Here is a 25,917-nt window from a genome sequence, read left to right as displayed (position 1 = left end):
AACACCACTTGTACAGTTTCAGTTCAAGATAGGGTTTGGCACTCATTTTTTACCCCTTCCAACAATGCCTGTGCCTGTTCAGGACATTGTGTCCATAAGCATATATAAGGGGTTGTCAATTTACCAGTATTTACTTATGTTTTTGTTTTAAATTGTGCATATAAATCAGGTTGCTTGCATATTTGCATTTTTTTACACTCGTCACTATGGAATCATTCAAAGCTTAGTATAAAGTGTGGGTGTTAAGAATGTTCTGTTCTTCCATAAGACAAAATAGTTTGTAGAAAACATCAAGGACTTTGATAAATATGTCCCGCCATAATCTTTCAATTCTTTGATTGTGAACAGAAGGCCCAGTCATGAAGCTTCCTCTTCCCTCACCATTTACTGAAATCATGAACCGTCCAGAGTCTGCATATTCTGTACCATGGTCAGCATGTATTCTGCTGGGTACTCCATAGTTCTTCACACCCTGAACAAAAAAGCATGCAGCAGCCTTTGATGTGTTGAAAATAGAAGCCCTTAGGAATGGAATGAGTCTTGAGTGATCATCAATACCACCATGCACAATTATGCCCCATCTTGTTAAAATCAAGCGGGTCCAGGACCAATCCAGTATATCTTATCATAATCCTTTGTTTTTAAATCAATTTCCTATGTGCATATAGTTAGGGTAATTCAGAGCTAGTAAACTCAGTGTATGGTAAATATTTCCGGTTATGGAATACATTCGTCTGCATTTATTTCCATATTTTTCTAGAAATTCACAATTGCATGATTGTAGTAGAATTGTTCTGTGTATATTAAGAAAATGGTGTTTCGGTTATGGTCATGTAGACCTAGGCTTATCCTCATCAGGTATCCCTAGCCTATATGTTTCTTCCTTTGTAATATGTAGAATAGTTCAAATTTGATTTCTCTTATGGGGATACGACACCTGTTGATATCTTCGTTTTTTATCTTTTTTCTTCTTTCTATTTTTTTGGTATTTTTCTTCTTTTCTATCAAAAAGCTCTTCAGTTAGTATATTGTTCTTTATATTTTTTCTTTATTGATTTCGCGGTTATATTTTATTTTTTTCCCCTTTTTCCTTCTTTGAATTAGTTAAATACTCTTTTAGATTATTATGTCTCTTTGTATGTTTTTTCATGCTTTTAATACTCTATTTGAGAGATTAAATATCTTATTTTGTTATTCTATTTCAAAACAATTTAGTTATTACAGCAGTCTCTATTTGAGAGATTACTTTGTTTTTGCTATTCTATTAATAGCATTCTCTATTTGAGAGATCGTTATGTGTCTTTTTGAGTATAACTTGTATTATCAATATTCCGAGTATCAATCACTATTTTAGAGATGATTATTACTGTTTTATCAATCTCTATTTGAGAGATGATTATTACTGTTTAATCAATCTCTATTTGAGAGATGATTATTACTGTTTTTTTTCCCAAAAACAAAGAAGCAGTCTCTATTTGAGAGATTACTTTATTTTAGCTATTCTCTTAATTAATCTTTATGAGAGAATTTATTATATGTTGCTATTCTATTTGAGAATAACGTGTAATATCAAACTCTATTTGAGAGATGATTATTACTGGTTGTTTTTAAAAACACAAGACACAATAGTCCTTTACTTCCGATGTTATAGCATAAAAATAGATCATGTTCTGTGTGATAGATAAGTATGTGTATTTTATCAGTCAAATATTTCTATCTGATTGCTTCCACGTGATTACAAGATCGCGTATATTGATTGGTTGATTCTATATACGTCACAGATGCATGCACGTGTGTTTTGACATCACATGACCTAAACTGTTTCTTAAAATAGTTCAGGAGTGTCCATAACAGATACACATATAAATGTATTATTTTCTTCTTCTGGATCGATATTAATGATGAAAATAAATAGAAAATCCGTTACATGTATTCTATATACATGATATACATATATCGTATCTCTATTAAAATAATAGTTGTATTATTGGTCAGCTAAATAATTATAGTTTGGTAGTTAAAGTCAATTAGCATTTTTCTTTTAGAAAAAGAACAATTATTTGTCAGCGTTTGCACAAATAATTATTGTAATATTTGTATATACAGGTGGTCGAATCCCCATGAGAATCAAATCTGAACTAGTGACTTGTATGTATATTTAAGTCAAGAACTTTATAACATTCCGTTGATGTAATTAATATTTCTTATCATTTCACTTTAATGATTGACATATCCTGTTAAGTACTTCCTGTATTCTTTTCATGTGGCACATTTAATATTTCGGACATAACTATTTGTTACTTCATTGTAAGTTATTGATGCTCCATTTTACTTCTCAAGCTTAATTCTTTAATATAGTTGCAATGTTCCTTCCTCTGGCTAAGAGTTGTTTTATATAGTTTTTCAAATCTATATTTCAGTTTTTTGTCCCTTATCATGGTTTTGATAAGCAATTTGACAAAGGGTTATAATAAGCGTATATGGAGATTGTCTTTATGACAATACTCAGGTTAGACCACGGATAGAGCGAGGCTCCAAATATCATGTTAAAATCAAGCGGGTCCAGGACCAATCCAGTATATCTTATCATAATCCTTTGTTTTTAAATCAATTTCCTATGTGCATATAGTTAGGGTAATTCAGAGCTAGTAAACTCAGTGTATGGTAAATATTTCCGGTTATGGAATACATTCGTCTGCATTTATTTCCATATTTTTCTAGAAATTCACAATTGCATGATTGTAGTAGAATTGTTCTGTGTATATTAAGAAAATGGTGTTTCGGTTATGGTCATGTAGACCTAGGCTTATCCTCATCAGGTATCCCTAGCCTATATGTTTCTTCCTTTGTAATATGTAGAATAGTTCAAATTTGATTTCTCTTATGGGGATACGACACCTGTTGATATCTTCGTTTTTTATCTTTTTTCTTCTTTCTATTTTTTTGGTATTTTTCTTCTTTTCTATCAAAAAGCTCTTCAGTTAGTATATTGTTCTTTATATTTTTTCTTTATTGATTTCGCGGTTATATTTTATTTTTTTCCCCTTTTTCCTTCTTTGAATTAGTTAAATACTCTTTTAGATTATTATGTCTCTTTGTATGTTTTTTCATGCTTTTAATACTCTATTTGAGAGATTAAATATCTTATTTTGTTATTCTATTTCAAAACAATTTAGTTATTACAGCAGTCTCTATTTGAGAGATTACTTTGTTTTTGCTATTCTATTAATAGCATTCTCTATTTGAGAGATCGTTATGTGTCTTTTTGAGTATAACTTGTATTATCAATATTCCGAGTATCAATCACTATTTTAGAGATGATTATTACTGTTTTATCAATCTCTATTTGAGAGATGATTATTACTGTTTAATCAATCTCTATTTGAGAGATGATTATTACTGTTTTTTTTCCCAAAAACAAAGAAGCAGTCTCTATTTGAGAGATTACTTTATTTTAGCTATTCTCTTAATTAATCTTTATGAGAGAATTTATTATATGTTGCTATTCTATTTGAGAATAACGTGTAATATCAAACTCTATTTGAGAGATGATTATTACTGGTTGTTTTTAAAAACACAAGACACAATAGTCCTTTACTTCCGATGTTATAGCATAAAAATAGATCCTGTTCTGTGTGATAGATAAGTATGTGTATTTTATCAGTCAAATATTTCTATCTGATTGCTTCCACGTGATTACAAGATCGCGTATATTGATTGGTTGATTCTATATACGTCACAGATGCATGCACGTGTGTTTTGACATCACATGACCTAAACTGTTTCTTAAAATAGTTCAGGAGTGTCCATAACAGATACACATATAAATGTATTATTTTCTTCTTCTGGATCGATATTAATGATGAAAATAAATAGAAAATCCGTTACATGTATTCTATATACATGATATACATATATCGTATCTCTATTAAAATAATAGTTGTATTATTGGTCAGCTAAATAATTATAGTTTGGTAGTTAAAGTCAATTAGCATTTTTCTTTTAGAAAAAGAACAATTATTTGTCAGCGTTTGCACAAATAATTATTGTAATATTTGTATATACAGGTGGTCGAATCCCCATGAGAATCAAATCTGAACTAGTGACTTGTATGTATATTTAAGTCAAGAACTTTATAACATTCCGTTGATGTAATTAATATTTCTTATCATTTCACTTTAATGATTGACATATCCTGTTAAGTACTTCCTGTATTCTTTTCATGTGGCACATTTAATATTTCGGACATAACTATTTGTTACTTCATTGTAAGTTATTGATGCTCCATTTTACTTCTCAAGCTTAATTCTTTAATATAGTTGCAATGTTCCTTCCTCTGGCTAAGAGTTGTTTTATATAGTTTTTCAAATCTATATTTCAGTTTTTTGTCCCTTATCATGGTTTTGATAAGCAATTTGACAAAGGGTTATAATAAGCGTATATGGAGATTGTCTTTATGACAATACTCAGGTTAGACCACGGATAGAGCGAGGCTCCAAATATCATGTTAAAATCAAGCGGGTCCAGGACCAATCCAGTATATCTTATCATAATCCTTTGTTTTTAAATCAATTTCCTATGTGCATATAGTTAGGGTAATTCAGAGCTAGTAAACTCAGTGTATGGTAAATATTTCCGGTTATGGAATACATTCGTCTGCATTTATTTCCATATTTTTCTAGAAATTCACAATTGCATGATTGTAGTAGAATTGTTCTGTGTATATTAAGAAAATGGTGTTTCGGTTATGGTCATGTAGACCTAGGCTTATCCTCATCAGGTATCCCTAGCCTATATGTTTCTTCCTTTGTAATATGTAGAATAGTTCAAATTTGATTTCTCTTATGGGGATACGACACCTGTTGATATCTTCGTTTTTTATCTTTTTTCTTCTTTCTATTTTTTTGGTATTTTTCTTCTTTTCTATCAAAAAGCTCTTCAGTTAGTATATTGTTCTTTATATTTTTTCTTTATTGATTTCGCGGTTATATTTTATTTTTTTCCCCTTTTTCCTTCTTTGAATTAGTTAAATACTCTTTTAGATTATTATGTCTCTTTGTATGTTTTTTCATGCTTTTAATACTCTATTTGAGAGATTAAATATCTTATTTTGTTATTCTATTTCAAAACAATTTAGTTATTACAGCAGTCTCTATTTGAGAGATTACTTTGTTTTTGCTATTCTATTAATAGCATTCTCTATTTGAGAGATCGTTATGTGTCTTTTTGAGTATAACTTGTATTATCAATATTCCGAGTATCAATCACTATTTTAGAGATGATTATTACTGTTTTATCAATCTCTATTTGAGAGATGATTATTACTGTTTAATCAATCTCTATTTGAGAGATGATTATTACTGTTTTTTTTCCCAAAAACAAAGAAGTAGTCTCTATTTGAGAGATTACTTTATTTTAGCTATTCTCTTAATTAATCTTTATGAGAGAATTTATTATATGTTGCTATTCTATTTGAGAATAACGTGTAATATCAAACTCTATTTGAGAGATGATTATTACTGGTTGTTTTTAAAAACACAAGACACAATAGTCCTTTACTTCCGATGTTATAGCATAAAAATAGATCCTGTTCTGTGTGATAGATAAGTATGTGTATTTTATCAGTCAAATATTTCTATCTGATTGCTTCCACGTGATTACAAGATCGCGTATATTGATTGGTTGATTCTATATACGTCACAGATGCATGCACGTGTGTTTTGACATCACATGACCTAAACTGTTTCTTAAAATAGTTCAGGAGTGTCCATAACAGATACACATATAAATGTATTATTTTCTTCTTCTGGATCGATATTAATGATGAAAATAAATAGAAAATCCGTTACATGTATTCTATATACATGATATACATATATCGTATCTCTATTAAAATAATAGTTGTATTATTGGTCAGCTAAATAATTATAGTTTGGTAGTTAAAGTCAATTAGCATTTTTCTTTTAGAAAAAGAACAATTATTTGTCAGCGTTTGCACAAATAATTATTGTAATATTTGTATATACAGGTGGTCGAATCCCCATGAGAATCAAATCTGAACTAGTGACTTGTATGTATATTTAAGTCAAGAACTTTATAACATTCCGTTGATGTAATTAATATTTCTTATCATTTCACTTTAATGATTGACATATCCTGTTAAGTACTTCCTGTATTCTTTTCATGTGGCACATTTAATATTTCGGACATAACTATTTGTTACTTCATTGTAAGTTATTGATGCTCCATTTTACTTCTCAAGCTTAATTCTTTAATATAGTTGCAATGTTCCTTCCTCTGGCTAAGAGTTGTTTTATATAGTTTTTCAAATCTATATTTCAGTTTTTTGTCCCTTATCATGGTTTTGATAAGCAATTTGACAAAGGGTTATAATAAGCGTATATGGAGATTGTCTTTATGACAATACTCAGGTTAGACCACGGATAGAGCGAGGCTCCAAATATCATGTTAAAATCAAGCGTGTTAAAATCAAGCGGGTCCAGGACCAATCCAGTATATCTTATCATAATCCTTTGTTTTTAAATCAATTTCCTATGTGCATATAGTTAGGGTAATTCAGAGCTAGTAAACTCAGTGTATGGTAAATATTTCCGGTTATGGAATACATTCGTCTGCATTTATTTCCATATTTTTCTAGAAATTCACAATTGCATGATTGTAGTAGAATTGTTCTGTGTATATTAAGAAAATGGTGTTTCGGTTATGGTCATGTAGACCTAGGCTTATCCTCATCAGGTATCCCTAGCCTATATGTTTCTTCCTTTGTAATATGTAGAATAGTTCAAATTTGATTTCTCTTATGGGGATACGACACCTGTTGATATCTTCGTTTTTTATCTTTTTTCTTCTTTCTATTTTTTTGGTATTTTTCTTCTTTTCTATCAAAAAGCTCTTCAGTTAGTATATTGTTCTTTATATTTTTTCTTTATTGATTTCGCGGTTATATTTTATTTTTTTCCCCTTTTTCCTTCTTTGAATTAGTTAAATACTCTTTTAGATTATTATGTCTCTTTGTATGTTTTTTCATGCTTTTAATACTCTATTTGAGAGATTAAATATCTTATTTTGTTATTCTATTTCAAAACAATTTAGTTATTACAGCAGTCTCTATTTGAGAGATTACTTTGTTTTTGCTATTCTATTAATAGCATTCTCTATTTGAGAGATCGTTATGTGTCTTTTTGAGTATAACTTGTATTATCAATATTCCGAGTATCAATCACTATTTTAGAGATGATTATTACTGTTTTATCAATCTCTATTTGAGAGATGATTATTACTGTTTAATCAATCTCTATTTGAGAGATGATTATTACTGTTTTTTTTCCCAAAAACAAAGAAGCAGTCTCTATTTGAGAGATTACTTTATTTTAGCTATTCTCTTAATTAATCTTTATGAGAGAATTTATTATATGTTGCTATTCTATTTGAGAATAACGTGTAATATCAAACTCTATTTGAGAGATGATTATTACTGGTTGTTTTTAAAAACACAAGACACAATAGTCCTTTACTTCCGATGTTATAGCATAAAAATAGATCCTGTTCTGTGTGATAGATAAGTATGTGTATTTTATCAGTCAAATATTTCTATCTGATTGCTTCCACGTGATTACAAGATCGCGTATATTGATTGGTTGATTCTATATACGTCACAGATGCATGCACGTGTGTTTTGACATCACATGACCTAAACTGTTTCTTAAAATAGTTCAGGAGTGTCCATAACAGATACACATATAAATGTATTATTTTCTTCTTCTGGATCGATATTAATGATGAAAATAAATAGAAAATCCGTTACATGTATTCTATATACATGATATACATATATCGTATCTCTATTAAAATAATAGTTGTATTATTGGTCAGCTAAATAATTATAGTTTGGTAGTTAAAGTCAATTAGCATTTTTCTTTTAGAAAAAGAACAATTATTTGTCAGCGTTTGCACAAATAATTATTGTAATATTTGTATATACAGGTGGTCGAATCCCCATGAGAATCAAATCTGAACTAGTGACTTGTATGTATATTTAAGTCAAGAACTTTATAACATTCCGTTGATGTAATTAATATTTCTTATCATTTCACTTTAATGATTGACATATCCTGTTAAGTACTTCCTGTATTCTTTTCATGTGGCACATTTAATATTTCGGACATAATTATTTGTTACTTCATTGTAAGTTATTGATGCTCCATTTTACTTCTCAAGCTTAATTCTTTAATATAGTTGCAATGTTCCTTCCTCTGGCTAAGAGTTGTTTTATATAGTTTTTCAAATCTATATTTCAGTTTTTTGTCCCTTATCATGGTTTTGATAAGCAATTTGACAAAGGGTTATAATAAGCGTATATGGAGATTGTCTTTATGACAATACTCAGGTTAGACCACGGATAGAGCGAGGCTCCAAATATCATGTTAAAATCAAGCGGGTCCAGGACCAATCCAGTATATCTTATCATAATCCTTTGTTTTTAAATCAATTTCCTATGTGCATATAGTTAGGGTAATTCAGAGCTAGTAAACTCAGTGTATGGTAAATATTTCCGGTTATGGAATACATTCGTCTGCATTTATTTCCATATTTTTCTAGAAATTCACAATTGCATGATTGTAGTAGAATTGTTCTGTGTATATTAAGAAAATGGTGTTTCGGTTATGGTCATGTAGACCTAGGCTTATCCTCATCAGGTATCCCTAGCCTATATGTTTCTTCCTTTGTAATATGTAGAATAGTTCAAATTTGATTTCTCTTATGGGGATACTGTTAAAATCAATCGGGTCCAGGACCAATCCAGTATATCTTATCATAGTCCTTCGTATTTAATTCAATTTTCTATGTGCATACATTTAGGGTACTTAAGAGCTGGTAAACTCAGTGTATGATATTAAAATATTTCCGGTTATGGAATACATTCTTCTGCATTTATTTCCATATTTTTCTAGAAATCCACAATTGCATGTTTGTAGTATAATTATTGTGTGTGTACTAAAAAAGGTGTTTCGGTTATGGTCATTTAAGACCTAGGCTTATCCTCATCAGGTATCCCTAGCCTATATGTTTCATCCTCTGTAATTTATAGCATTATAGTTCAAATTTGATTTCTCTTATGGGGATACGACACCTGTTGATACATTCGTTTGTTTATCTTTTTTCTTTTTTCTATTTTTTGGTATTTTTTCCTCTTTTTATCAATAAGCTCTTCAGTTAGTTTATTGATCTTTATATTTTTTCTTTATTGATTTCGTGTTTATATATTTTTTCCTTTGAATTCTCTTTGTATGTAAAACGTTTTCTCATTGCTTTTAATACTCTATTTGAGAGATTAAATATCTTATTTTGTTATTCTATTTCAGAACAATTTGCAGTCTCTATTTGAGAGATTACTTTGTATTTGTTATTCTATTAATAGCATTCTCTATTTGAGAGATCATTATGTGTCTTTTTGAGAATAGTTTGTATTATCAATATTCAGAGTATCAATCTCTATTTGAGAGATGCTTATTACTGTTTTATCAATCTCTATTTGAGAGATGATTATTACTGTTTTTTCACAAAAACAAAAAAGCAGTCTCTATTTGAGAGATTACTTTATTTTTGCTATTCTATTTATTTCTCTTTTTTAGAGATTATTATATGATGCTATCCTATTTGAGAATAACGTGTAATATCAAACTCTATTTGAAAGATGATAATTACTGTTTCTTTTAAAGAAAGACAAGACACAATAGTCCTTTACTTCCGATGTTATAGTATAAACATAGATCCTGTTCTGTGTGATAGATAAGTATGTGTATTTTATCAGTCAAATATTTCTATCTAATTGCTTCCACGTGATAACAAGATCGCGTATGTTGATTGGTTGATTCTATATACGTCACAGATGCATGCACGTGTGTTTTTGACATCACATGACCTAAACTGTATCTTAAAATAGTTCAGGAGTGTCCGAAACAGATACACATACTAATGTATTATTTTCTTCTTCTGGATCGATATTATTGATGAAAATAAATAGAAAATCCGTTACATGTATTCTATATACATGATAACTATATCTCGTATCTCTATTAAAATAATAGTTTTATTAGTAGTCAGCTAAATGATCATAGTTTGATAGTTAAATTCAATTCGTATTTTTCATTTAGAAAAATAATCTATTATTAGTCAGCTATTAAACATATAATTATTGTAATATTCGTATATACAGGTGGTCGAATCCCCATATGAGAATCAAATCTGAACTAGTGACTTGTATGTATAAGTCAAGAACTTTATAACATTCTGTTGATGCAATTAATATTTCTTGTCATTTCACTTTAATTGACATATCCTGTTAAGTATTTCCTGTATTCTTTTCATGTGGCAGATTTATTTCGGGCATAACTATTTGTTACTTCATTGTAAGCCATTGATGCTCCATTTTACTTTTCCAGCTTAATTCTTTAATATAGTTACAATGTCCCTTCCTCTGGCTTAGAGTTGTTCTATATAGTTTTTAAAAATCTATATTTCAGTTTATTGTCTTGTATTATGGTTTTGATAATCAATTTGACAAAGGGTTATAATAAGCGTATATGGAGATTGTCAAAGACAATACTCAGGTTAGACCACGGATAGAGCGAGGCTCCAAATATAATGTTAAAATCAATCGGGTCCAGGACCAATCCAGTATATCTTATCATAGTCCTTCGTATTTAATTCAATTTTCTATGTGCATACATTTAGGGTACTTAAGAGCTGGTAAACTCAGTGTATGATATTAAAATATTTCCGGTTATGGAATACATTCTTCTGCATTTATTTCCATATTTTTCTAGAAATCCACAATTGCATGTTTGTAGTATAATTATTGTGTGTGTACTAAAAAAGGTGTTTCGGTTATGGTCATTTAAGACCTAGGCTTATCCTCATCAGGTATCCCTAGCCTATATGTTTCATCCTCTGTAATTTATAGCATTATAGTTCAAATTTGATTTCTCTTATGGGGATACGACACCTGTTGATACATTCGTTTGTTTATCTTTTTTCTTTTTTCTATTTTTTGGTATTTTTTCCTCTTTTTATCAATAAGCTCTTCAGTTAGTTTATTGATCTTTATATTTTTTCTTTATTGATTTCGTGTTTATATATTTTTTCCTTTGAATTCTCTTTGTATGTAAAACGTTTTCTCATTGCTTTTAATACTCTATTTGAGAGATTAAATATCTTATTTTGTTATTCTATTTCAGAACAATTTGCAGTCTCTATTTGAGAGATTACTTTGTATTTGTTATTCTATTAATAGCATTCTCTATTTGAGAGATCATTATGTGTCTTTTTGAGAATAGCTTGTATTATCAATATTCAGAGTATCAATCTCTATTTGAGAGATGCTTATTACTGTTTTATCAATCTCTATTTGAGAGATGATTATTACTGTTTTTTCACAAAAACAAAAAAGCAGTCTCTATTTGAGAGATTACTTTATTTTTGCTATTCTATTTATTTCTCTTTTTTAGAGATTATTATATGATGCTATCCTATTTGAGAATAACGTGTAATATCAAACTCTATTTGAAAGATGATAATTACTGTTTCTTTTAAAGAAAGACAAGACACAATAGTCCTTTACTTCCGATGTTATAGTATAAACATAGATCCTGTTCTGTGTGATAGATAAGTATGTGTATTTTATCAGTCAAATATTTCTATCTAATTGCTTCCACGTGATAACAAGATCGCGTATGTTGATTGGTTGATTCTATATACGTCACAGATGCATGCACGTGTGTTTTTGACATCACATGACCTAAACTGTATCTTAAAATAGTTCAGGAGTGTCCGAAACAGATACACATACTAATGTATTATTTTCTTCTTCTGGATCGATATTATTGATGAAAATAAATAGAAAATCCGTTACATGTATTCTATATACATGATAACTATATCTCGTATCTCTATTAAAATAATAGTTTTATTAGTAGTCAGCTAAATGATCATAGTTTGATAGTTAAATTCAATTCGTATTTTTCATTTAGAAAAATAATCTATTATTAGTCAGCTATTAAACATATAATTATTGTAATATTCGTATATACAGGTGGTCGAATCCCCATATGAGAATCAAATCTGAACTAGTGACTTGTATGTATAAGTCAAGAACTTTATAACATTCTGTTGATGCAATTAATATTTCTTGTCATTTCACTTTAATTGACATATCCTGTTAAGTATTTCCTGTATTCTTTTCATGTGGCACATTTATTTCGGGCATAACTATTTGTTACTTCATTGTAAGCCATTGATGCTCCATTTTACTTTTCCAGCTTAATTCTTTAATATAGTTACAATGTCCCTTCCTCTGGCTTAGAGTTGTTCTATATAGTTTTTAAAAATCTATATTTCAGTTTATTGTCTTGTATTATGGTTTTGATAATCAATTTGACAAAGGGTTATAATAAGCGTATATGGAGATTGTCAAAGACAATACTCAGGTTAGACCACGGATAGAGCGAGGCTCCAAATATAATGTTAAAATCAATCGGGTCCAGGACCAATCCAGTATATCTTATCATAGTCCTTCGTATTTAATTCAATTTTCTATGTGCATACATTTAGGGTACTTAAGAGCTGGTAAACTCAGTGTATGATATTAAAATATTTCCGGTTATGGAATACATTCTTCTGCATTTATTTCCATATTTTTCTAGAAATCCACAATTGCATGTTTGTAGTATAATTATTGTGTGTGTACTAAAAAAGGTGTTTCGGTTATGGTCATTTAAGACCTAGGCTTATCCTCATCAGGTATCCCTAGCCTATATGTTTCATCCTCTGTAATTTATAGCATTATAGTTCAAATTTGATTTCTCTTATGGGGATACGACACCTGTTGATACATTCGTTTGTTTATCTTTTTTCTTTTTTCTATTTTTTGGTATTTTTTCCTCTTTTTATCAATAAGCTCTTCAGTTAGTTTATTGATCTTTATATTTTTTCTTTATTGATTTCGTGTTTATATATTTTTTCCTTTGAATTCTCTTTGTATGTAAAACGTTTTCTCATTGCTTTTAATACTCTATTTGAGAGATTAAATATCTTATTTTGTTATTCTATTTCAGAACAATTTGCAGTCTCTATTTGAGAGATTACTTTGTATTTGTTATTCTATTAATAGCATTCTCTATTTGAGAGATCATTATGTGTCTTTTTGAGAATAGCTTGTATTATCAATATTCAGAGTATCAATCTCTATTTGAGAGATGCTTATTACTGTTTTATCAATCTCTATTTGAGAGATGATTATTACTGTTTTTTCACAAAAACAAAAAAGCAGTCTCTATTTGAGAGATTACTTTATTTTTGCTATTCTATTTATTTCTCTTTTTTAGAGATTATTATATGATGCTATCCTATTTGAGAATAACGTGTAATATCAAACTCTATTTGAAAGATGATAATTACTGTTTCTTTTAAAGAAAGACAAGACACAATAGTCCTTTACTTCCGATGTTATAGTATAAACATAGATCCTGTTCTGTGTGATAGATAAGTATGTGTATTTTATCAGTCAAATATTTCTATCTAATTGCTTCCACGTGATAACAAGATCGCGTATGTTGATTGGTTGATTCTATATACGTCACAGATGCATGCACGTGTGTTTTTGACATCACATGACCTAAACTGTATCTTAAAATAGTTCAGGAGTGTCCGAAACAGATACACATACTAATGTATTATTTTCTTCTTCTGGATCGATATTATTGATGAAAATAAATAGAAAATCCGTTACATGTATTCTATATACATGATAACTATATCTCGTATCTCTATTAAAATAATAGTTTTATTAGTAGTCAGCTAAATGATCATAGTTTGATAGTTAAATTCAATTCGTATTTTTCATTTAGAAAAATAATCTATTATTAGTCAGCTATTAAACATATAATTATTGTAATATTCGTATATACAGGTGGTCGAATCCCCATATGAGAATCAAATCTGAACTAGTGACTTGTATGTATAAGTCAAGAACTTTATAACATTCTGTTGATGCAATTAATATTTCTTGTCATTTCACTTTAATTGACATATCCTGTTAAGTATTTCCTGTATTCTTTTCATGTGGCACATTTATTTCGGGCATAACTATTTGTTACTTCATTGTAAGCCATTGATGCTCCATTTTACTTTTCCAGCTTAATTCTTTAATATAGTTACAATGTCCCTTCCTCTGGCTTAGAGTTGTTCTATATAGTTTTTAAAAATCTATATTTCAGTTTATTGTCTTGTATTATGGTTTTGATAATCAATTTGACAAAGGGTTATAATAAGCGTATATGGAGATTGTCAAAGACAATACTCAGGTTAGACCACGGATAGAGCGAGGCTCCAAATATAATGTTAAAATCAATCGGGTCCAGGACCAATCCAGTATATCTTATCATAGTCCTTCGTATTTAATTCAATTTTCTATGTGCATACATTTAGGGTACTTAAGAGCTGGTAAACTCAGTGTATGATATTAAAATATTTCCGGTTATGGAATACATTCTTCTGCATTTATTTCCATATTTTTCTAGAAATCCACAATTGCATGTTTGTAGTATAATTATTGTGTGTGTACTAAAAAAGGTGTTTCGGTTATGGTCATTTAAGACCTAGGCTTATCCTCATCAGGTATCCCTAGCCTATATGTTTCATCCTCTGTAATTTATAGCATTATAGTTCAAATTTGATTTCTCTTATGGGGATACGACACCTGTTGATACATTCGTTTGTTTATCTTTTTTCTTTTTTCTATTTTTTGGTATTTTTTCCTCTTTTTATCAATAAGCTCTTCAGTTAGTTTATTGATCTTTATATTTTTTCTTTATTGATTTCGTGTTTATATATTTTTTCCTTTGAATTCTCTTTGTATGTAAAACGTTTTCTCATTGCTTTTAATACTCTATTTGAGAGATTAAATATCTTATTTTGTTATTCTATTTCAGAACAATTTGCAGTCTCTATTTGAGAGATTACTTTGTATTTGTTATTCTATTAATAGCATTCTCTATTTGAGAGATCATTATGTGTCTTTTTGAGAATAGCTTGTATTATCAATATTCAGAGTATCAATCTCTATTTGAGAGATGCTTATTACTGTTTTATCAATCTCTATTTGAGAGATGATTATTACTGTTTTTTCACAAAAACAAAAAAGCAGTCTCTATTTGAGAGATTACTTTATTTTTGCTATTCTATTTATTTCTCTTTTTTAGAGATTATTATATGATGCTATCCTATTTGAGAATAACGTGTAATATCAAACTCTATTTGAAAGATGATAATTACTGTTTCTTTTAAAGAAAGACAAGACACAATAGTCCTTTACTTCCGATGTTATAGTATAAACATAGATCCTGTTCTGTGTGATAGATAAGTATGTGTATTTTATCAGTCAAATATTTCTATCTAATTGCTTCCACGTGATAACAAGATCGCGTATGTTGATTGGTTGATTCTATATACGTCACAGATGCATGCACGTGTGTTTTTGACATCACATGACCTAAACTGTATCTTAAAATAGTTCAGGAGTGTCCGAAACAGATACACATACTAATGTATTATTTTCTTCTTCTGGATCGATATTATTGATGAAAATAAATAGAAAATCCGTTACATGTATTCTATATACATGATAACTATATCTCGTATCTCTATTAAAATAATAGTTTTATTAGTAGTCAGCTAAATGATCATAGTTTGATAGTTAAATTCAATTCGTATTTTTCATTTAGAAAAATAATCTATTATTAGTCAGCTATTAAACATATAATTATTGTAATATTCGTATATACAGGTGGTCGAATCCCCATATGAGAATCAAATCTGAACTAGTGACTTGTATGTATAAGTCAAGAACTTTATAACATTCTGTTGATGCAATTAATATTTCTTGTCATTTCACTTTAATTGACATATCCTGTTAAGTATTTCCTGTATTCTTTTCATGTGGCACATTTATTTCGGGCATAACTATTTGTTACTTCATTGTAAGCCATTGATGCTCCATTTTACTTTTCCAGCTTAATTCTTTAATATAGTTACAATGTCCCTTCCTCTGGCTTAGAGTTGTTCTATATAGTTTTTAAAAATCTATATTTCAGTTTATTGTCTTGTATTATGGTTTTGATAATCAATTTGACAAAGGGTTATAATAAGCGTATATGGAGATTGTCAAAGACAATACTCAGGTTAGACCACGGATAGAGCGAGGCTCCAAATATAATGTTAAAATCAATCGGGTCCAGGACCAATCCAGTATATCTTATCATAGTCCTTCGTATTTAATTCAATTTTCTATGTGCATACATTTAGGGTACTTAAGAGCTGGTAAACTCAGTGTATGATATTAAAATATTTCCGGTTATGGAATACATTCTTCTGCATTTATTTCCATATTTTTCTAGAAATCCACAATTGCATGTTTGTAGTATAATTATTGTGTGTGTACTAAAAAAGGTGTTTCGGTTATGGTCATTTAAGACCTAGGCTTATCCTCATCAGGTATCCCTAGCCTATATGTTTCATCCTCTGTAATTTATAGCATTATAGTTCAAATTTGATTTCTCTTATGGGGATACGACACCTGTTGATACATTCGTTTGTTTATCTTTTTTCTTTTTTCTATTTTTTGGTATTTTTTCCTCTTTTTATCAATAAGCTCTTCAGTTAGTTTATTGATCTTTATATTTTTTCTTTATTGATTTCGTGTTTATATATTTTTTCCTTTGAATTCTCTTTGTATGTAAAACGTTTTCTCATTGCTTTTAATACTCTATTTGAGAGATTAAATATCTTATTTTGTTATTCTATTTCAGAACAATTTGCAGTCTCTATTTGAGAGATTACTTTGTATTTGTTATTCTATTAATAGCATTCTCTATTTGAGAGATCATTATGTGTCTTTTTGAGAATAGCTTGTATTATCAATATTCAGAGTATCAATCTCTATTTGAGAGATGCTTATTACTGTTTTATCAATCTCTATTTGAGAGATGATTATTACTGTTTTTTCACAAAAACAAAAAAGCAGTCTCTATTTGAGAGATTACTTTATTTTTGCTATTCTATTTATTTCTCTTTTTTAGAGATTATTATATGATGCTATCCTATTTGAGAATAACGTGTAATATCAAACTCTATTTGAAAGATGATAATTACTGTTTCTTTTAAAGAAAGACAAGACACAATAGTCCTTTACTTCCGATGTTATAGTATAAACATAGATCCTGTTCTGTGTGATAGATAAGTATGTGTATTTTATCAGTCAAATATTTCTATCTAATTGCTTCCACGTGATAACAAGATCGCGTATGTTGATTGGTTGATTCTATATACGTCACAGATGCATGCACGTGTGTTTTTGACATCACATGACCTAAACTGTATCTTAAAATAGTTCAGGAGTGTCCGAAACAGATACACATACTAATGTATTATTTTCTTCTTCTGGATCGATATTATTGATGAAAATAAATAGAAAATCCGTTACATGTATTCTATATACATGATAACTATATCTCGTATCTCTATTAAAATAATAGTTTTATTAGTAGTCAGCTAAATGATCATAGTTTGATAGTTAAATTCAATTCGTATTTTTCATTTAGAAAAATAATCTATTATTAGTCAGCTATTAAACATATAATTATTGTAATATTCGTATATACAGGTGGTCGAATCCCCATATGAGAATCAAATCTGAACTAGTGACTTGTATGTATAAGTCAAGAACTTTATAACATTCTGTTGATGCAATTAATATTTCTTGTCATTTCACTTTAATTGACATATCCTGTTAAGTATTTCCTGTATTCTTTTCATGTGGCACATTTATTTCGGGCATAACTATTTGTTACTTCATTGTAAGCCATTGATGCTCCATTTTACTTTTCCAGCTTAATTCTTTAATATAGTTACAATGTCCCTTCCTCTGGCTTAGAGTTGTTCTATATAGTTTTTAAAAATCTATATTTCAGTTTATTGTCTTGTATTATGGTTTTGATAATCAATTTGACAAAGGGTTATAATAAGCGTATATGGAGATTGTCAAAGACAATACTCAGGTTAGACCACGGATAGAGCGAGGCTCCAAATATAATGTTAAAATCAATCGGGTCCAGGACCAATCCAGTATATCTTATCATAGTCCTTCGTATTTAATTCAATTTTCTATGTGCATACATTTAGGGTACTTAAGAGCTGGTAAACTCAGTGTATGATATTAAAATATTTCCGGTTATGGAATACATTCTTCTGCATTTATTTCCATATTTTTCTAGAAATCCACAATTGCATGTTTGTAGTATAATTATTGTGTGTGTACTAAAAAAGGTGTTTCGGTTATGGTCATTTAAGACCTAGGCTTATCCTCATCAGGTATCCCTAGCCTATATGTTTCATCCTCTGTAATTTATAGCATTATAGTTCAAATTTGATTTCTCTTATGGGGATACGACACCTGTTGATACATTCGTTTGTTTATCTTTTTTCTTTTTTCTATTTTTTGGTATTTTTTCCTCTTTTTATCAATAAGCTCTTCAGTTAGTTTATTGATCTTTATATTTTTTCTTTATTGATTTCGTGTTTATATATTTTTTCCTTTGAATTCTCTTTGTATGTAAAACGTTTTCTCATTGCTTTTAATACTCTATTTGAGAGATTAAATATCTTATTTTGTTATTCTATTTCAGAACAATTTGCAGTCTCTATTTGAGAGATTACTTTGTATTTGTTATTCTATTAATAGCATTCTCTATTTGAGAGATCATTATGTGTCTTTTTGAGAATAGCTTGTATTATCAATATTCAGAGTATCAATCTCTATTTGAGAGATGCTTATTACTGTTTTATCAATCTCTATTTGAGAGATGATTATTACTGTTTTTTCACAAAAACAAAAAAGCAGTCTCTATTTGAGAGATTACTTTATTTTTGCTATTCTATTTATTTCTCTTTTTTAGAGATTATTATATGATGCTATCCTATTTGAGAATAACGTGTAATATCAAACTCTATTTGAAAGATGATAATTACTGTTTCTTTTAAAGAAAGACAAGACACAATAGTCCTTTACTTCCGATGTTATAGTATAAACATAGATCCTGTTCCGTGTGATAGATAAGTATGTGTATTTTATCAGTCAAATATTTCTATCTAATTGCTTCCACGTGATAACAAGATCGCGTATGTTGATTGGTTGATTCTATATACGTCACAGATGCATGCACGTGTGTTTTTGACATCACATGACCTAAACTGTATCTTAAAATAGTTCAGGAGTGTCCGAAACATTTTACATTATAATTGGAGCCTCGCTCTATCCGTGGTCTAACCTGAGTATTGTCTTTGATAATCTCCATATACGCTTATTATAACCCTTTGTCAAATTGCTTATCAAAACCATAATACAAGACAATAAACTGAAATATAGATTTTAAAAACTATATAGAACAACTCTAAGCCAGAGGAAGGGACATTGCAACTATATTAAAGAATTAAGCTGGAAAAGTAAAATGGAGCATCAATGGATTACAAGGAAGTAACAAATAGTTATGCCCGAAATAAATGTGCCACATGAAAAGAATACAGGAAATACTTAACAGGATATGTCAATTAAAGTGAAATGACAAGAAATATTAATTGCATCAACAGAATGTTATAAAGTTCTTGACTTATACATACAAGTCACTAGTTCAGATTTGATTCTCATGGGGATTCGACCACCTGTATATACGAATATTACAATAATTATATGTTTAAAAGCTGACAAATAATAGATTATTTTTCTAAATGAAAAATACTTATTGAATTTAACTATCAAACTATAATTATTTAGCTGACTAATAATAATAAAACTATTATTTTAATAAAGATACGAGATATATTTATCATGTATATAGAATACATGTAACGGATTTTCTATTTATTTTTATCAATTAATATCGATCCAGAAGAAGAAAATAATACATTTTTATGTGAATCTGTTACGGACACTCCTGAACTATTTTAAGATACAGTTTAGGTCATGTGATGTCAAAAACACACGTGCATACATCTGTGACGTATATAGAATCAACCAATCAACATACGCGATCTTGTAATCACGTGGAAGCAATTAGATAGAAATATTTGACTGATAAAATACACATACTTACCTATCACACAGAACAGGATCTATGTGTATACTATAACATCGGAAGTAAAGGACTATTATGTCTTGTTTTTCTTTAAAAAAAACCAGTAATTATCATCTCTCAAATAGAGTTTTATATTACACGACGTTATTCTCAAATAGAATAGCAACATATAATAATCTCTTAAAAAGAGAAATAAATAGAATAGCAAAAATAAAGTAATCTCTCAAATAGAGACTGCTTTTTTGATTTTGTGAAAAAACAGTAATAATCATCTCTCAAATAGAAATTGATAAAACAGTAATAATCATCTCTCAAATAGAGATAGTTACTCTGAATACTGATTATACAAGTTATTCTCAAAAAGACACATAATGATCTCTCAAATAGAGAATGCTATTAATAGAATAGTAAATACAAAGTAATCTCTCAAATAGAGACTGCAAATTGTTCTGAAATAGAATAACAAAATAAGATATTTATTCTCTCAAATAGAGTATTAAAAGCAATGAGAAAACGTTTTACATACAAAGAGAATTCAAAGGAAAAAAATAAATAAACACGAAATCAATAAAGAAAAAATATAAAGAACAATAAACTAACTGAAGAGCTTATTGATAAAAAAAAAAAAAAAAAAGGGAAAAAAAAGGAAAAAATACCAAAAAAATAGAACGAAGAAAAAAGATATAAAAAACCGAATGTATTAACAGGTGTCGTATCCCCATAAGAGAAATCAAATTTGAACTATAATGCTATATATTAAAGAGGATGAAACATATAGGCTAGGGATACCTGATGAGGATAAGCCTAGGTCTAAAATGACCATAACCGAAACACCTTTTTTTAGTACACACACAATAATTATACTACACACATGCAATTGTGGATTTCTAGAAAAATATGGAAATAAATGCAGAAGAATGTATTCCATAACCGGAAATATTTTAATATCATACACTGAGTTTACCAGCTCTTAAGTACTCTAAATGTATGCACAGAGAAAATTGAATTAAATACGAAGGATTATGATAAGATATACTGGATTGGTCCTGGACCCGATTGATTTTAACACTAACCTGAGTATTGTCTTTGACAATCTCCATATACGCTTATTATAACCCTTTGTCAAATTGCTTATCAAAACCAAAATACAAGACAATAAACTGAAATATAGATTTTAAAAACTATATAGAACAACTCTAAGCCAGAGGAAGGGACATTGCAACTATATTAAAGAATTAAGCTGGAAAAGTAAAATGGAGCATCAATGGCTTACAATGAAGTAACAAATAGTTATGCCCGAAATAAATGTGCCACATGAAAAGAATACAGGAAATACTTAACAGGATATGTCAATTAAAGTGAAATGACAAGAAATATTAATTGCATCAACAGAATGTTATAAAGTTCTTGACTTATACATACAAGTCATTAGTTCAGATTTGATTCTCATGGGGATTCGACCACCTGTATATACGAATATTGCAATAATTATATGTTTAACAGCTGACAAATAATAGATTGTTTTTCTAAATGAAAAATACTAATTGAATTTAACTATCAAACTATAATTATCTTATAGTTGACTAATAATAAAACTATTATTTTAATAGAGATACGAGATATATTTATCATGTATATAGAATACATGTAACGGATTTTCTATTTATTTTCATCAATAATATCGATCCAGAAGAAGACAATAATACATTATTATGTGTATCTATTACGGACACTCCTGAACTATTGTTAGATACAGTTTAGGTCATGTGATGTCAAAACACACGTGCATGCATCTGTGACGTATATAGAATCAACCAATCAACATACGCGATCTTGTAATCACGTGGAAGCAATTAGATAGAAATATTTGACTGATAAAATACACATACTTATCTATCACACAGAACAGGATCTATGTGTATACTATAACATCGGAAGTAAAGGACTATTGTGTCTTGTTTTTCTTTAAAAAAACAGTAATTATCATCTCTCAAATAGAGTTTAATATAACACGTTATTCTCAAATAGAATAGCAACATATAATAATCTCTTAAAAAAGAAATAAATAGAATAACAAAAATAAAGTAATCTCTCAAATAGAGACTGCTTTTTTGTTTTTTTTGGGAAAAAAAACCAGTAATAATCATCTCTCAAATAGAGCTTGATAAAACAGTTATAATCATCTCTCAAATAGAGATTGATACTCTGAATACTGATTATACAAGTTATTCTCAAAAAGACACATAATGATCTCTCAAATAGAGAATGCTATTAATAGAATAGCAAATACAAAGTAATCTCTAAAATAGAGACTGCAAATTGTTCTGAAATAGAAGAACAAAATAAGATATTTAATCTCTCAAATAGAGTATTGAAAGCAATGAGAAAACGTTTTACATACAAAGAGAATTCAAAGGAAACAAATATATAAACACGAAATCAATAAAGAAAAAATATAAAGAACAATAAACTAACTGAAGAGCTTATTGATAAAAAAGAGGAAAAAATACCAAAAAAATAGAAAGAAGAAAAAAGATAAAAAAACGAATGTATCAACAGGTGTCGTATCCCCATAAGAGAAATCAAATTTGAACTATAATGCTATATATTACAGAGGATGAATAAATATAGGCTAGGGATACCTGATGAGGATAAGCCTAGGTCTAAAATGACCATAACCGATACACCCTTTTTTTAGTACGCACACAATAATTATACTACAAACATGCAATTGTGGATTTCTAGAAAAATATGGAAATAAATGCAGAAGAATGTATTCCATAACCGGAAATATTTTAATATCATACACTGAGTTTACCAACTCTTAAGTACTCTAAATGTATGCACATAGAAAATTGAATTAGATACGAAGGATTATGATAAGATATACTGGATTGGTCCTGGACCCGATTGATTTTAACATAGATAATTGAATTAGATACGAAGGATTATGATAAGATATACTGGATTGGTCCTGGACCCGATTGATTTTAACAATATTAAAAACACTAAATAAAAAAATTGCAAACTTTCATCTCTTTAACTCAGTGATTGACTTATTATTGATTATTGAGCCCATATCTATTCTATTATTTATATCTATAAATATAAATCTTTTCCTATATGTGATGTATTTGTACATGTGTGTAGGCCAAATTAATGAATAGATATTTTGGGACTTGATAACAATTTTAAAGGTGGCACTGCCAACTCATTCTTTCTAAACTGCACTGAGGAAGAGGAAACCTTTTAATGCCTCACAACATATCTATTATCAAGAGCTCTGTTTACATTTTATTCTATTCAAATGTCAATTTCTTCTAGTATAATTCTAATTGAAGAAAAAAACCAAACTTATACAACGTGAATATTCAAGAAAATAAAGGTACTTATTCTTAGCATTGTTGATATTACAAGAATGTGGAGTTAAACTGGTGGATTATAAAGAATCTCCCTTTGAAATAAATTTCACCCTGTTTGGAGACCACGACATTGCTCTATCTAACAAAATTACAAACAAACATGTATCCATAGTACAGATGCCTCATTTGCACCATCCTTTTCCATGTTCAGCAGACTTTGAATTGTGGGTCATTAAAATAAAACGATCATAGTATAGAGAACATGTGTACTAAGTTTCAAGTTGATTGAACTTCTACTTCATCAAAAACTACCTTGACCAAAACTTTCACATGAAGTGGGACAGATGCACAAACAAATGAACAGAGGGCCAACAAATTGACAAACCAATGAACGGACAAACAGACAGACAGACAAACAGACATAATGCCCTTAAGTGGGGCATAAAAATGATATAAATGAAATTAAAAATTATATAATTATAACATTTAATTAATATATGAAACTTAGGATTGGTGGTTTTCTTTCTAAAATAAAACATAAAAAAAATACATTTCAACAAATTTTTTTTTTCTTTCTATTATTAGATTCTCCATTCTAGACCTACTAGAAGTGTTTTAATTAGATATGACCATTACAAATATGTCTTAAGTCTTAAAGTTAAATTGGTCCATTTTAATTTATTTTCAAAGTATGAAATAATTCTAGCCATAATGAATACGATCCAATCAAGTTGAATTGAAAAAAATGTGAAAATTTTCTTTAACATACACAAAACATGTCTAAAGTACATACTTTACTGTTAGTTATATCACACAAACATTTCATGCAGCCACAGTAAAAGTTACCTGAAAAAGAAATATACATCCTTAAATAAATCTGTCAACATCATTTTAAAATTGAGGCAATATTCAAGGCACAATAACAAATAGCTGAGTGTGCATTATAATAATATTTTACTGTGGATTCATTTATTTTCGTGGGTATCAATTTACGTGGATTGCTGAAAACTTGCATATTCGTGGATATTTGATTTTGTGGTTTTGCCAATCTCTGTATAAAAAGTCTATTGAAAATATGATATTCGTTGAACATTTGAATTCGTTGTTCACCTGTTAGCTGTACCCACAAAAATTGGTATCAAACAAATAATAATGAATCCACAGTATACAACACAAATCGTTTCCTCCATGTCCAAGATAAATTTTTTCCTTCATTGTTTAATCATAAATCAGGCCTTTAGATTTTATTTTGAACTGTTTCACGTTATGTGATGTTGGAGAAGTTTATGGTTTACAGTATAGGTTTTACTCATTGTTAAAGGCCATATGCTGACCTTTAGTTTGCTTACATTGATGACATGTGTTCTCTGGTTGATAAAGGTCCTATTGGAAATCATAACACATCTCTTTATTCTAGTACATGGATAGAGACTTTAGAATAATGGAAAAACATAAGATTTCCTAAATTTTTACGTCCCTTCGAGATTATACATTCAATTATAACTAAAGAAAACATTAAAACGTAAGATCTACATCTATAAAAACTGTGGCATCAACATTCTATCGGATGAATAGTTCATAAATCTTTGTTTTTATTCTTACCATAAAAGTCCCATTCAATGGTCATTCTCAGCCTTAATCCTTGGAAGCAAGTCATTTCGTACACTGACCATTTCATACCTCTGCCATTTCGTACCCATGATAATATCCATTTTGTACCCAATGGGAAAAATGCATCTACCATTTCATACCTCATGCACTTAATACATGTAAGCTATTTCGTATCATATTTTTGTATAGTTTTTCATGATTTTAATGGTTTTTTTTTTAAAACATAACATATTAAATAAAATTATGCATCCAGACGAATCAATGTTATAAAGACCGATTGGTTTGATTAAGCAGCACATTATTATTTTTTTTAAATCCATGCATATGATGTATACATGTAGTTCCAAATACACCTTACGATAGTCTATTTAAAATATCTAAATATTAAGGCACACATCTCAATTTCAAATGACTTGTGTGTTCAATCAACATTTCTATTACCTCAGTACGGCGTTTGCCTTTGGTTACTACTAACTATTGAATACCAGATTGAATACGGTACATATTTTGTCAATATTTATCATTATTTGTTTTTTATGAGAAACTACCAAACAAAAGTATTATATGTCTCTGATACTATTTAAATTATTAGGAAAAGAATTAGCATGACTCAAGATTCTGCATATATTGTGCACATTTCAAGAACTTATGTTTCTCATCTTCAATTGTATTATCATTTTTCAAAAATAATGGTAACAATAATAATTTGAGACCTCTGACAAATCACAGTAAAATTTCAA

The 25,917-nt window shown here is 28.9% G+C and overlaps 1 long non-coding RNA gene across 1 annotated transcript; it reads right to left on the bottom strand.

Annotated features, from left to right (window-relative positions):
- Positions 1-244: 244 nt before the first annotated feature.
- On the bottom strand, positions 245-25,917 carry LOC134715307 (uncharacterized). The gene is made up of 3 exons (XR_010106652.1): positions 25,169-25,917; positions 24,360-24,412; positions 245-581 (listed from the first exon to the last, which is right to left on the bottom strand). It is a non-coding gene; the product is annotated as an uncharacterized LOC134715307 (long non-coding RNA).

The sequence above is a fragment of the Mytilus trossulus genome, chromosome 4 (assembly GCF_036588685.1).
Source record: "Mytilus trossulus isolate FHL-02 chromosome 4, PNRI_Mtr1.1.1.hap1, whole genome shotgun sequence".
NCBI lineage: Eukaryota > Metazoa > Mollusca > Bivalvia > Mytilida > Mytilidae > Mytilus > Mytilus trossulus.
The sequence above is the reverse complement of the archived record's forward strand: the minus strand, read 5'-3'. Positions and strand labels throughout refer to the sequence as shown.